Below are 13,492 nucleotides of genomic sequence, written 5' to 3'. Positions count from 1 at the left end.
CCCTGAGAAGTGCACAGTATTGAAATAGGTCAGCATGTGGAGAGATATTAAAAAGGTGTTATCTGCCCTCTGAGTCATGTCACTCAGTGCTTTATGTTCCCCTTGATTCTAGGGCCTAGAAAGTGAGGAAATGCAAGTGAGAAAATGCAAGACTTCATTAGAGCAAATGAGAGCCAAATTTACAAGCATGTTTTGACTCTCTTGTGATGGATTCTGCCTGGAGCTCAGATTCAGCTTGAGAGAATGACAGAAGATGGGGCTGGGGAACGGCAAGGGGGAATCAGCATGCACCCTCTCTTTCAGATTGTTTGTTATTCACCTGTGCCTCAGATGTCTGTTTCTTCATTATACATAATAGTTGGGTAAGTGTTGCCTGGGATAAAAATCAAGCCTGAGTTATACAGGTACTGCTTTTGAAGAGTTGACAGGAAGGTACAAGGAGAAATTTTAATGTCCACATTTAATTTGAAAACAAAACAAAACACACACACACACACACACACACAAAAGAACCGATGCTAGTTGTGGATATATCTGAGCTTCTGGCATTTTTACAAGGGCTTACTGTATCAGGCACTGTTCATGAATCATCTTATGTAATTCTCACAAAAATCCAGTAAGATAAGTATATGCTCGGTTCCATTTTGCAGATGAGGAAGCTGGAGTTAATGAGCTCAATCAAGGCTGCATACTTTCAGCATCCAGTCTCTTCAGACTTTTAGGTGTTTTGCACACAGTTGCCAGAGAATTTTCTTAATACTGCTTTGATCTGTATGTAACTCCTCACTGACTTTTGACAATGATCTCCACTATGTACATAATAGAGCTCAGCGATGGATTTAAGACCCTAAAGTCAGAGCCCCACTCTGCTGTTTTATTGGCCTCTACTCTTTCATAGGAACCAGCAGCTTTTGCTTTCTTCTCTTGCTACTTGACTTAAACATTTCAGCCTTTGTTACCATTTTGCAAACTCCTTGATTTTGGTAATTCTTCCTGCCACAGGGAAGAAAGGTCACTCAGTGTGTCTGAGTCTCTGCCATGGCACCTGCCATTGGTTTGGATATTTTTTTACCAGGCTGTCTTTCTCCTTTGACATCCGTATCTGTACCAGCTGTCTAGAAGGCATCTTCTCAACCTGGCTGCCTATGTTAGTTTGCCAGGGCCACTGTAACGAAGTACCACAAACTGAGTGGCTTAAACAACAGAAATATGTTGTCTTGCAGTTCTAGAGGACAGAAGTCTGAGATCAAGATGTCAGCAGTGTTGGTTTCTTCTAATGGCTGTGAGGAAGAATCTGCCCCATGCCTCTCCTCTAGCATCTGGTGCTTTGCTGCTAATCTTAAGCATGCATTCGCTGTAGAAGCTTCACCTGGACCACTGCCTTCATCTTCACCGGGTGTTCTCCCTGTGTGCATGTCTGTTCGAAATCCCCCCTTTTATAAGGACATCAGTCATATTGAATTAGGGCCCACCGTAGTGACGTCATCTTAACTAATTACATCTGTAGTGACCCTATTCACAAATGAGGTCACATCAGAGATACTGGGGCTTAGGACTTCAATATATGAATTTCAGGGATCACATTTCCACCCATAATACTGCCTGCTATGGTGCCCTCTATTTACTTTGCAGCCACTGAGTCCTACAGTCTTTTTCTTTAAATCTCTATTTATTGATTTTAGAGAGAAAGGGAGGAAAACAATTTGTTGTTCCACTTAATTAGGGATTCATTGGTTGATTCTTGTATGTGCCCTGACCGGAGATCAAACCTGCAACCTTGATGTATTGGGATATATGCCAGATGCTCTAACCAACTGAGCTACCTGGCCAGGTAGCTTACATCCTCTTACCTTTGTCTTTGTAGGCAGCATCTGGTAACCTCTGAATCATAGTAGGAATTGGGGAAATAAAAGCAATTAGAAAAGATCCTAGGGTTAGTAAATCTGATAGTCCTCATGCAAGAAACTGCTTTATAGCTCAGGACCTATCAAGAAACAGAGAGAGAATTCCTAGTCATAATTATTTGGAAAGGGGTATTTAAAAAAAATTTTTTTAATGATGAACTTGACCCATGAAGCACTATGGCTATGTCTGCAAAGGCACAGTGTAATCATATAGAATGAAGTATGGCTGACTAGTAGAGCTGGAGCCAAGGAAAATGTCATTAAGTCCTTCCAAATGTCATTAAGACTGTTTTTTGGAACAAATCAGGTGGATTAAATGTTTCCTTCCGGCATCTGGAACAAAAGTGCAAAATAAAGCTTATCAGTGTCTCTTTGAGTTACCATGTAATTCTACAAACACATTGCTTTACCCACATAACCCATCATAGGGCATTTACAATAACATTAGGACTTCATATGGCTACAAGTTCGGCCTGCTAGAACAATAAGATATTTTTAGCTTTTATCAGATGTCATTGTGACTGTGTTTTAAGAATAACCTTGTCCTTTTACATTTCAAACCACTTTTAAAGGTTAAAAAGAGAAAAAGCCTATTTTTGAACCAAGATAAAAAAAAAACATTTTAAAAGATTGTTTTGTAGTTTTATAGCTAAGTTGTACAAATCTGCTGTAATCCCTATTCCAAAAGGAAATTTATTCAGTATTTACTAGTAAGTAAAAAGAAAGAGAGTGGATATTTTAAAATGCCAAAGGAATAAAAAATGGAAGAGAAAATGAGAGCTTGTCTCCAAGGATTGGAAAGTCAAAGTCAAAGTTTATAGGTAATTGGTAGAGAATGAGGACTTAGACTTTTAACTACTTTTAAAATTCTAACCTTTTCTATTTTATATCTTATCTCTATTGTTTGCTATGTAACTACAACAATACCTAACATTTTTAGGAGAGCTGATTAAAGCCAATCCTCCATATACCTGTAGACAGACACTAAAATTGTTGTTCAGAAAACTAGTAATAATTAACTTGTTTTGAACTTGATATGCAAAGTCAAGTCTATATTTTGAGATAGCCAGTCAATACCAATTATTTAGACCCCACCAACACTATTAATTGCCACAAATACCAGTTGTTTTAATCAGAGTTGCCCAATACTTTATTACATTAAGCTGAAGGTGGCCCACAGTGCAGTTTGGGAGATTTTGACATTTGCTGTCAGAGATTTAAGGTGTCACTAATGACAGGGACATGAAAAGTTGGCAACACAGACAGAAATAACCAGTGGCTTCTAAGCTTTTGTGTCAAAAGAAATCAGGCTAATAATATTGGAAAAAAATAATGGGTATAAGAAGCGGATTAGGAGAAAAGGGCACATAGCATAAGTAGATAAGGACAGCATGGGACAATAACAAAGGGCAGAGGGAATCGCCACAGGATGACACAGGAAAACTGACAAAGAGCACAGGGAATCTCCATGTCATGACAGGACAGATGTCTCAGAATGGTAGTGTGAGGCTTTATGGAAAAATTTCAGAAATTGTTATAATTTTTCAACTTTGTATACATTCAATTAATGATGAGAAGATTAAAGGACTGTTTATAATTACATTAAAGTAACTAAATGGTTATTTTTTTAAGAAAAAAATTAATTCAATGTGTTGTATTTTTCCCAAGAGGCAAGGGGGCTCTTTACAGTTTAAAGTGTGTATTTGAACCCTTCTTAATAGAATACAGCAGCTATTAAAAAACATTTCAATATCAGAAGAGGAGGAAAAAAAGGAGGAGAAATTCACAATTGGTAAAATGCCAAGAGGAAGATGAAGACAAGGAGATAAAAATTATCCAAAGCCAGGATTTAGTCAGGAAAGAAAGCTTTGTCTTTAAACAGTTTTTCATAACATTTTGCTACAACTTATTATTTAAAAATAATTGCCAATTTTTAAAGGTTGTTTGGGGCAGGTTTAATATATTTTCTAACAAATGTCTTGTGTGATATTTTCTACTAAGTACTTAATAAACCAAGTTTTTTAACCTATATTTTCCGTAAGTTTTTCATCTATAAAAGGTAGGTGATAGTAGTAATAAACTCTTGGAGTAGGTTGATGAAATGAATTATTACCATAAGGGAGCTTCAAATGTAATAAATAATCCTTTAGGAACAGGTTTAGCTGTTACTATTTGTAACAATAATATAATCATGTCTTATATGATTTAAATAAGCTAAAAATATTGTCACCTTCTTCTAAATGGGATTATTGTGTGTATGTGTATGTGTTATCATTATTCATATACTGTATTTTTGGAAGATTCAGTGAAAACATTTTAAATCTGTGTTTTAAAAGTTCATGTAATATCTTGTCTGAAAATTGTTTTCTGTAATCTTTTTTTTGAATTTTAAAGGCTCTTTTAGAATATAGTTCATATTGAAGATAGTTTAAAAAGGCCTCTGTAGAAATATGATACTAAGAGTAATGTAAGGTATATACACCTATGTATGTACCTTATTTGAACGCAAATGTACACACACACACACACACACACATACACACACAATTCTACCAAATACTATTTAGTAGAATACTTTACAACAAAAAATATAGGGTATTTCTAACCTTTAAATCCTTTTTAATCTATACTTTTTAACTTTTTTAAAAAAAATTCTCACCCAAGGATATGTTTTTCATTGATTTTAGAGAGAGTGAGAGAGAAACATTGATGTGTGAGAAAGATCAATTGTTTGCCTCCGCACATACTACCACCAGGGATTGAACCTGCAGCCTAAGTTTGTGTTTCAACCAGAATCAAACCTGCAACCTTTTTGGTGTATTGGAAGTTGCTCCCACCAACCAAGCCAAAGGGCCAGGGTTTAATCTTTTTTAAAAACTTCTCTTTGAGCCCTGCCGGTGGGGCTCACTTGGTTGAGTGACATCCTGAGCACTGCAGCAAGGTTTCCAGTTAGATTCCTGGGCAGGGCACATGCTTGAGTTTCGAGTTTCAACCCTGGTCGGAGTGCATGCAGGAGGCAGCCAATTGATGTTTCTCTCTCACATTGATGTTTCTCTCTCTCTCTCTCCCTTTTCCTTCCTCTCTCTAAAATCAGTAAAATATATTAAAAATAACCTATTTAACAGTGTAGGGGAATATCCACTCTTTTGATTAGCAAAATCCGTAATTTTTGTTGTGCCAAAACAATTTTAAGATAGTATTTTTGAGTCTGAGCCCCTCCAAGACAAGATATATGTGTTACTCATCCAGTATAGTCCCTGGATCATAGTATAGCACTAAATATATAGGATTAAATAAATAAATGAATAAATAAATCAATAAATGAATGCATGAATGAGAGAATGAAAGACAACATGTTAGAAACAGAACAAAAGAAATAGAATAATGACCATACCTGTCCTTCCTTCCCCGCCAGGTTTTTTGTTTTGTTTTATTTTTTTGCTACTTAGAGAGATGAATTTTTAGAATACTGAGAAACTATCTTAAGCAAGAAAGATGTTAAACAGAATACTGAAGTGGTAGCTTAAAGTTAGGCAGAAAGTAGGAGTACTTTGATACCTGAATCCAAGGGTCACTGTATAGCAAATCTAAGCACACACAGACCAAACTGAAAAGGTTGTAAGAGGACTTAATAAAGAACATTTTTTAAAATGTTTCTTATTCATGGCACTCTTCACTGCTGTATCTCAGCACCTAGACAGCATCTTGGATATATTATTTTAGCTTCAGTAAGTTTTTGTGTAATGAGTCCATGAATAAACTAATGATATTGGAAAAGTATTAAGAATGATGCATAAGGTTAAGGGGTTAGGGGTATAGGCTGATGGAGAACAGGATTGATACAACTAAGTTGAAGACTGCATAGAAAGAAAGGAAATCTATTGGATGGGTATGCAGGAAGACTGAAAAGCAGAGATGACAGATTCCAAGATAAAATGAGAAGTATGGGATCTTTGTGTAAAGATTTGGTAATGTTGAGTTTGGGTTTATTTTCTCTAATCAAAAAGTGTTTAAGTAATTTGGGAGAAAGGCAAAACTCAAAAATCACAACAAAAGTAAGTTATGTATTATGTTTCTCTGCAGACCTCATAAAAGAGCAATTTACTCTTGTATGTTCTCTAAATATTTACAAGAGAAAATGTTTTATGGGCATACAGATTTTAGATTCCTTCTCTGAATCTTAACTAATTCACATAAAAAAAATAAGTTTCTACACCTAACTAAGAAGACCTTTCTACAGCTGGATCTTTTGATTTGAAGATTTGAGTTCTGGGTTGGCCACACTATCAAAATTAACATAATTGAAAAAAAGCTATTAATAAGGCAATTAGAGTTAAAATAAAGATAAGACTAGTCAGGTCTCAGTTACTCCAAAATCCAAAATTCCTGTCCAACCCTTAGCTTAATCTGAAAGAATTGGCTCAGTGGAAGTACCATAAAATGCCCAGTAATGGCAGTATATTATGGTCAAGAAATTGGCGCTGTCTTCTTTCATGATGAACAATTTGCCACCAATTTTGCAGTTTTATAGTAAATAGATGATATCATTCTTAGCATATGTAATAAGAATAAAATCCAAGAATGATGTAGGGCTTAAAAGGATGTTGGATAGGTACATCCTTTTGTTTTGAAGATAAGTGTATTAAGGATAAATGTGTTACTCAAGGTCAGAAAGCTATTTAAGGACAGACATGTGAATAAAACTCAGACTCCTCATTTCTTATGTCGCACATTTTAAATATATTATGTACTGAGAAAAAATAGTTGATTACGTTGACAGTAATGAGGTCTAAATCTTTGAATAGCCAAAAAAGGTCATTTAGTGGATATCCTAATTTTATGAGGGCAGAATTCATCACTATATCTCTAGTGAGGTGCACAGAATCTGGCACTTGGTAGGTGGTGTGTGTATATTTACATACAAAAAAAGTGCACAGGTCTTAAGCATTCAATTTGGTGAATTGTGCAATTGGTACACATATAACCATGTACAGAATACAAATATTCTGTATAGGTGTTCTTTGTTGGATACATGCATTAGGAAAGCTTTCTCAGTCTGTGGTTTGCCTATTCTTTTTTCTTAATGATGTCATATACACTATCCCAGAAAATTCCCTCGTGCCACTTATGGTCAATCTTCCCTTCACTCTGCCTACCCATGGAGGTGACTGTGGAGAGCGGCTACAGTATTTGGACAGGTTCAAGCCTCGGACTAATGAGAGGGCACAGTCCTCTCATGGCAAAGCCACATGCAAGTCCCAGCTTGGAGGGCAAAGCCCTCCCAGCACAATTATAGCCAAAGGCTATAGATGTAAGCTTGAACCTACGGTCCAAACACATGGTCCCACGTGTCTGAGTGATGCCGACTTGATAGAGTTCAGGCGCATGTAATTGAGTAGATTAGAACATTGTTAACGTCTTGACCACGCCCTTACTTTACCTCATGGAATTTGGCTATGAAATAAAGACTTGACTTGGGGGCACTGTCGCTATCTCTCCATCAGAGAAGCAGTGTCCCGCTGAGACCCAGCTTTCATTCTCTTGTCTGTCTTTTCTAAATCCTTCACCGCACTCCCCTCAGGTTCACCCTTGGCCGTGCTGGCGCAGCACAGGTGACCACTCTTCGATATCTATCACCCATAGGTTAGTTTGTCTATTCTTAGAAGTTATATATATAAAATAATTAAGTGAATGTATTTTTGTGGCTGGTTTCTTTTACTTATAATGTTTTTGAAATTTATTTATCTTGTTGCCTAATATATATGAGTAGTTTTTCTTTTTATGTTATGGAGTAGTATTTTAGTACTTGACTGTAACATATTTTATTTATTCATTCTCCCATTGATGGACATTTGTGTAATTAGGAATATGAAAGTTGCTATGAACATTCTTTTACAACATTTTAGACATATTTAACACATTTTTATGAACTTATTGGCCACTTGCATTTCTACTTTGTGAAGTATCCGTTCAAGTTAGTACCCATTTTATAATTGGGTTATTTGCTTTTTTGTTAATGTTTTGTAGGAGTTCTCTATATAGTCTGGATATAAGTTTTTTGTCAAATATATGTATTATGAAAACTTTTATTCAATCTGTTTTTGCCTATTAATATTCTTACTAATATGTATTTTAATGAGATGTACATTTAATATTGATGAAGTTCAACTTTTTAAAGTTACTGATTTATAAAATCAGTTGAAAACATCTGTTTTAAAATGGCTTAAAACACCTTTGATTATTTCTAAAGTTACAAATATATTATTTTTCTGTGCTTTACAAATTTAAGTCTAAGATTCATCTCTAATATTTTATTTATGGAGTATAAGGGTTGAGGTACTCTAGCGCCATTTGTCAAAGTGACTTTTCTTTCTTCCAATGAATAAAGTTGGTGCCTTATCTTAAAGAGAGCTTCCAGAAAACTCCCTCCTTTGTGTCTTCCCCCTATCTTCTCATCAAATCTATGTAATCTCAGATTCTGCCTTGCTTTTGGAATTGTGTTGTGTAGGGAAGTGTCAACAAAGTGACCACAATCTCCTAAGTTCTCAGCCTTCTTCATCTACCTCCCCCACCTTCCATAGACTCTCCATTTCCTTCCAACCTTTCCTTCTGGACATGACATAAAATCATCTCATGATTTAAAACACATATTCTATTTTACTTACCCATGTGATTTTTTCCCCAAAGACAAATCATAGAAGTATGGCAGAAATTTTTCAGTTCAGAACACTTCACTGTTTTTCTCGGAAGAGAAAGTAAAAAATTTACCAGCTTAAATAACGTGGATGTTGTGCGTGCATCATTTTCAGTAACTATGGCACCACAGTCCCTGCTCCCTAATTAGGCCAACAACTAGCACTCTATTTGGGAGCTAATTTCTTTTCTTTCTCATGTTATAAAAAAGAAAAGCTCCTTTTGAACTAAAAATTATTATGCTTTAGTCTCAAGCCAACGAAAATTTTATTTTGGAAAGTTTGCATCAAATTTTCTGAGTTACTCATGAAGGAAAGGCCATGAAAATGAAATATTTCTGACTTAGGTCTAAAAAAAAAATCAACCTTTGGAATTCCCTTCATTCAAAAATCACTTTAAAAAGAACAACCCAAACTTTTTATGCCCTTGGATTCCCATAACAAACTAGTCATAAACTGTACTTGAAAGAATGTTAAAGTACATGAATAAACTTGCTGGTTGTATAATAGTGAATTCATAATACTAATTAGCCATCTCTTAGTTCTGCATATTATTAGCTAGGGATACACATAATATAAATAGTGGGCAATTCCACAGTAATGTTTATTTACTATCTGAGTATCTTACATTCTGGAAATCTATAATTCTTCAAATAAATAACAGAGCCACATTATAAAATTGAACTCCATGATGCATTTCATCCTTTTTCAAATTTTCTGTTGAGAATAACTTAATAAAATTTATTTAAAAGTTGAAAAAAATCAATTGACTTTAAACTTTTATTGATTGATTTTAGAGGGGGGGGAGAGAGAGAGAGAAGAGAGAAGAGAGAGAGAGAGAGAGAGAAACATGCATTTGTTGCTCCACTATTTATGTATACATTGGTTGATTCTTGTATGTGCCGTGACTGGGGATCCAACCCACAGCTTTGATGTATTGGGACAACTCTAACCAATTGAGCTACCCAGGCAAAGCAATATCAATTGACTTTATATTTGTGGGTCTATTGCTGGACTCTGTTCTTTTCCATTGATCTGTGTATTATATCTTTAAGTCAATTATACTATTTTGCTTACTATCACTGTATAGTAAATATTGAAGTAGATAGAGTTACTCTTTTTTTTTTATTGTTGACAGTATTACAAATGTTCCCCAAGATTATTTTGGCTATTCTAGTTTCTTCTCATTTCTACCCAAATTTTTGAATAACCTAGCCAATATCTTGAATATGGCCTGTTGGAAATTTAATAGGTATTGTATTAAATCTGTAGGTCAATTTAGGGGAAAAAATATTCCTTAAAATATTATTTTGTTGCTGAACATAGCTGTAGCTCTCCATTTATTTGAGTACTCAAAAATATTTTGCAGTTTCATTGTGTAAATCTTGCATATATTAGATTTTTTCTCCATATTTAATATTTTTGATTATATTGTAATTTTATGTTTAATTGTATATATATATATATATATATATATATACTTTCTTGATTTTTGTGAATTGACTTTGAATCTTGCAGTCTCACTAAGTTTACTTGGTAGTTCTGGTCTCTTTTTGTAGATTCCATGAGGGTTTTTTTTATATATGCAATTATTTTCTCAGCAAATAACACAGTTTTAAGTCTCTCCTTTAGATCTTTAAGCTTTTATTTCTTTTTTCTGCCTTATTGCACAGGACGAAAACTCTAGAAAAATATGAAATAGAAATGATGAGAAAGGGTGTTCTTCTCTCTCTGGGAAAGTAAGAGAAAAGCATACAAAATTTCATAATTAAGGATGATGTTATCAGTGGAAATTTTGTAGGTAATCTTTTATCAAGTTCAAATTTCTTTCTATTCCTATTTTGCTGAGTTTTTATTCAATTTTGTCAAATGTAGTTTTCTTCATAAATTTAGATGTGGCTTTTTTTTTTCTTTATACTGTTAGTATGGTGAATTATATTAATGTATTTTTTGTAATGTTGAACCACTTTACATACCTGAGATAAAATCCTCTGTTCATGATGCATCATCAGTCTATATGTGTGTGTGTATGTGTTTGTATGTAATTTGTTCCTATATTTTTAAAGGATTTTACATATGTGTTTATAAAAAAATATTGGTTTGTATTTTTTTCTTATAATATCTTTGGCAACTTATGATATCAAATTATATTGGTTGAATAGCTTCAATTTTTCCTTCATTTTTTTTAAAGAATTTATGTAGAATTGGTCTTATTTCTTACTTAAATATTTCATACAATTTTAGTGAAGCCATCTGAGCTGGGTGGGATTACCTTTGTAGGAAATTTTTTTTTATTATGAACTCAATTTGTTTTCTAGTCACAGGACTACTTAGATTGACCATTTCTTAGTTTAGATAACTATATTGCTCAAGGAATTTGCCCATTTCATCTAACTTGTAGAATATATTGGCATAAAATTGTTTATTTATCCTTTTAAGATCTATAAAATCTCTAGTGATGCCCTCTTTTTCTCTCTGATGTTGGTAATTTGCATTTTCTCTCTTTTGATAAATCTCACTAGAAATTTGTCAAGTTTGTTAATCTTTGTAATGCTTTTATATTTTGTTGATTGATGCTCATCTTGATGTTTTCTTCTATTTACTTTGGGCTTCAGTTACTCCATTTTGTTTACTTTCTAAAATATAATTTTCATCATTCTTCTTTTTTACAGACATTTGAACTATAAATGTATAGCTTTAGCTGAGTAATAAAGATTTTTATATACTGTATTTTAAAAAATATTTTTTATTGATATCAGAGAGGGAGAGGGAGAGAGAAAGAGAAACATCAATGATGAGAGATAATTATTGATCTGCTTCCTCCTGCGCACCACCTACCTGTGATGAGCCTATAACCCAGGTATATGCCTTGACCAGGAATTGAACCATGACTTCCTGGTTTATAGGTCACTGTTCCACACTGAGAGACACCAGCCAGACTGATATACTATCTTTTTATGATAATATATTTTGTAGTATTGTCTAATTTTCCTTGTGACTTCTTCTTTGATCCATGGGTTATTTACAAGTGGATTGTTAAATCAAAAATATTTTAGGATTTTTCTATCTAGCTTTTTTAAAAATTAATTTCTAATTTGATACCATTGTGTTCAGAGACTATACATTATATGATTTAAATTCTTTAATATTTTGATACATTTTTATGGCCTATTATGTAGTCTCTTTGTGTGAATGGTTTAGGTGCATATAAGGATACTGTACTGTTTTGTTGGGGTGGGATTACATACAGATGGTTGTTGGGTAATCTATCTATATAAAAGTCTAAGCAACCATTGCAACTGAACAGACGGCTGAACAGGCTACGTGAGGCAACGAGGCTGGCAGGGGGGTTAGTAAGGGACAACCAAATGACCGAGCAGCAGGCTGCAAGGGGTGACCAGGCCAGCAAGGGGGTTAGTGAGGGGCGACCAAAGGACCTAGCAGCAGGCTGCAAGGGGTGACTAGGCCAGCACATGGGGGGGCAGTTGGGGGTGATCAGGCTGGCAGGCAGATGTGGTTAGGGGTGATCAGGCTGGCTGGGGGGCAGTTAGGGGCGATCAGGCAGGCAGGCAGGTGAGCAGTAGGAGCCAGGCGGTCCAGGATTGTGAGAGGGATGTCCAACTGCTGGTTTAGGCTTGATCCCCAGATCAGGCCTAAACCGGCAGTCGGACATCCCCCAAGGGGTCTTGGATTGGAGAGGGTGCAGGCTGGGCTGAGGGGACCCTCCACCCCCCATGCACGAATTTTGTGCACCGGGCCTCTAGTGCATATATAAAATCTCTGACCACATATATGGATTTGTTTACTTCTCCATTTAGTTTGTTAAATTTTAGCTCCTGTATATTGAAATTCTGTTATTGGGTGCATACACATTTAGAATTATGACTTCCTGATACTCAGCCCCTTTTTAATTATGAAATGCTCCTCTATTTATCTAGTAATATTTATTCCCTTGAAGTCAACCTAGTCTGATATTGAGATAGCTTTCCAATTTTCTAAACTTAGTATGTAAATGTTACATTTAACATAGTTAATTTTAAAATTAAAATTTCTTTATCTTAATGTTTAAGTGGTACATTTTTTATGCATTTACTTTCAACTTCTCTGTCTTTGCACATAAAATCTCTAGAATTGTGTCTTTTTTCTATAACTTTTTATTTTTGACTTTTATGTGGAATGCTTAGTTATTAACATTTAATATAATTGTTTATATAATTCTGTTTAAATATCCTGTCTTCATATTTGGTTTTTATTTCAGTTTTATTTGTCTGGTTTTTTTTTTTCTTCCTTTTTTTTGAGATAAATTATATATTTTTATATTTCATTTACTTTTATTTTTTAAATATTTTTTAGGTGTACTGGTTAATAATGTGGTTTTTGTAATCAAAGAAAACATGATAATTTCAAAAGAAACATCAAAAGTGCTTTATTCAAAGTAATGTCCATCGCTAGCTACACATTTTCCCATCTTTCAGGTAATTTGTGGATAACGTTCCAATAGAAACTTTTCTTGTTTTGAGGAAAACCATTCAGAGACCCACTTTTCCACGTCTTCATATGTACTGAAGTGCTGCTCAGAAAGTGTGTGTCCCATCGATCAGAACAAGTGGTAATCTGAAGAAGCAAGGTCTAGTGAATACTGCGGGTGGGTTAATAATTCCCAGGCAAGATCTTTTAACGTGTCTTGAACTGGTTTTGAAGTGTGTGATGGTGTGTTATCATGAAGCAAAATTACTTTGCTGTGTCTTCTAACCCATTCTGGTAGTTTTATAATCAAAGCGTTGTTCAAATTGACCTGGGCATTCTTTGTCTTTCACATCTAAATCATCACTTTTAAAGCGTTTAAACCAGCGTTCACAAGTATCTTGAGATGGAGCGTGTTCACCATAAGCTTCA

Source organism: Myotis brandtii, unplaced genomic scaffold, assembly GCF_000412655.1.
Source record: "Myotis brandtii unplaced genomic scaffold, ASM41265v1 scaffold46, whole genome shotgun sequence".
NCBI lineage: Eukaryota > Metazoa > Chordata > Mammalia > Chiroptera > Vespertilionidae > Myotis > Myotis brandtii.
Note: the sequence above shows the minus strand (reverse complement) of the source record.